Source organism: Nanorana parkeri, unplaced genomic scaffold (assembly GCF_000935625.1).
Source record: "Nanorana parkeri isolate BGI_ZX_2015 unplaced genomic scaffold, ASM93562v1 scaffold1894, whole genome shotgun sequence".
NCBI lineage: Eukaryota > Metazoa > Chordata > Amphibia > Anura > Dicroglossidae > Nanorana > Nanorana parkeri.
The window spans coordinates 290,694-293,178 of NW_017308162.1; the positions used below are offsets into that span (position 1 = coordinate 290,694).

The 2,485-nt window shown below is 54.2% G+C and overlaps 1 protein-coding gene across 1 annotated transcript in view; it reads left to right on the forward strand.

The window, feature by feature from the left end:
* CCDC17 (coiled-coil domain containing 17) overlaps positions 1 to 2,485 on the forward strand; it is a 23,833-nt gene that overhangs the window by 1,389 nt on the left and 19,959 nt on the right. The window lies entirely within an intron of this gene.

The following is a 2,485-nucleotide window of genomic DNA, read 5'->3' on the forward strand; positions in this document are numbered from 1 at the left end:
AGATACCGAGAATGACACCCGGCATACAGGACAAGGGAAGTGGTATTGTGCAGAGTCCATACATACAGAATAAGAACAGATACCGAGAATGACACCCGGCATACAGGACAAGAGAAGTGGTACTGTGCAGAGTCCATACATACAGAATAAGAACAGATACCGAGACTGACACCCGGCATACAGGACAAGAGAAGTGGTACTGTGCAGAGTCCATACATACAGAATAAGAACAGATACCGAGACTGTACCCCGGCATACAGGACAAGAGAAGTGGTACTGTGCAGAGTCCATACATACAGAATAAGAACAGATACCGAGACTGTACCCCGGCATACGGGACAAGAGAAGTGGTACTGTGCAGAGTCCATACATACAGAATAAGAACAGATACCGAGAATGACACCCGGCATACGGGACAAGAGAAGTGGTACTGTGCAGAGTCCATACATACAGAATAAGAACAGATACCGAAAATGACACCGGCATACGGGACAAGAGAAGTGGTACTGTGCAGAGTCCATACATACAGAATAAGAACAGATACCGAGACTGACACCCGGCATACAGGACAAGGGAAGTGGTACTGTGCAGAGTCCATACATACAGAATAAGGACAGATACTGAGATTTGTACCTCCTGCAGGGTGTCTTCAAATTTCGGGGTGAGGGGAATCGGTGTAATGTGTGACGTTGCAGTGCAGGTATCTGTCTCCCCCTCATGGCAGGATTCCGGGGATGAGGATAACAGGGATGAAGATGACGATCTTCCGTCATCTCAGCGGAGCACTCACATGTGTCAGGAACGGGGCGGGGTCTCCTCAGCGCAGATACCGTAGGAGGTGTAACTCCGCCTTAGTGGGCAGGCCCATGCTTGGATGTTTGCCCCGCCCCCTCGCGCCGTCTCTATGGCAACCGCCACCGCTTCCAGCAAACTTCAGGCAAACGAGCGGAGCGCGGTGAGTGCGGAGAGTCCCGGGGTGTCCCTGAGAGTCCCGGGGTGTCCCTGACAATCCTCGGGTGTCCCTGACAAATCTCGGGTGTCCCTGAAAGTCCCGAGGTGACCCCGGGGTGTCCCCCGTCCTCTGCCATCATTACTTCTTCCTCACTTTGACCTTTAATAACCCTGTCATGGGAGGAGAAAGCTGCCCCTGCAGTCTATCATGTTGATCCTCTTGCTTCCCAACATTCCCGTTTACAGATATGCGGATCAGGGGCCTTTTATTTGCTTGCTTGGCTTTGAAGTATTGAACCCAGAGGATCAGCATGACACCCAGGTAGCTCTTATCTGAGTGCGTGTTTTGCATGGCGGTATTGAAGCCGGAGGATCAGCATGACAGCCGGGGGAAGTAGCATTTTCTGCTGGTCTGTGTGAGGTGACTGTGTGGTGTTTCTTCTCTCCCTCCAGGTGGGAAGGAAGAGCCGGCGGGGGCCCCCGTGGTCGTCATGGAGGATTTGGGGAGTCACCGGTGCCACAACTGTCACATGATGTTCCGCTCCCTCCCCCTCCTGGAGAAGCATCGGGAGAAGTTCTGTATCGGCAGCCAGATCGGGGACCCCACAGTACTGCGCTCCCGCTATGTCAGCTCCCCACTGCCGGGGAGAGATGGGCCGCGCCTGGCCGCCACCCCTGACTTCACGGTAATGAGGTGGGGGGAGGGGACATTCACCAGAACCGCCGCGCATATTATATTCTAGGGAGAGCAGCCAATCGGAATCCGTCTGTCACCTGACCTGACAGCAAACTGAAATCTGACTGGACGTTGTACATTTATAGATCATCGCATCGTTTATCTTTTCCATTGCTGCCAACCCTTCCCTTTCCTATGGAGAGGCGGGAACAAAGCGATGCCCCTCCCCCATGGATCACCCCGCACAGCGTCCATATTGGGGGGGGGAAATCTGCTCATCTATGGCGGCAATATAAATATCTGACTTCAAGGGACGACTCGGCCTAAACCAAAAGAGAGTCAGTCGCAAATAGTCAGCGGAGAAGAGTCACGTGACCACTGTGTAGGGGAGGAACACTGACAGCCGGGGAGAGTCACGTGACCACTGTGTAGGAGAGGAGAACTGACAGCCGGGGAGAGTCACGTGACCACTGTGTAGGAGAGGAGAACTGACAGTCGAGGAGAGTCATGTGACCACTGTGTAGCAGAGGAGAACTGACAGCCGAGGAGAGTCACGTGACCACTGTGTAGGGGAGGAGCGCTGGCACCCGAGGAGAGTCATGTGACCACTGTGTAGGGGAGGAGCGCTGGCACCCGAGGAGAGTCATGTGACCACTGTGTAGGGGAGGAGAACTGACAGCCGAGGAGAGTCATGTGACCACTGTGTAGGGGAGGAGTGGTGACAGCTGAGGAGTCATGTGGCCACTGTGTAGGGGAGTAGTGGTGACAGCCGAGGAGAGTCATGTGACCACTGTGTAGGGGAGGAGTGGTGACAGCCGAGGAGAGTCATGGGACCACTGTGTGGGGGAGGAGAAGTGA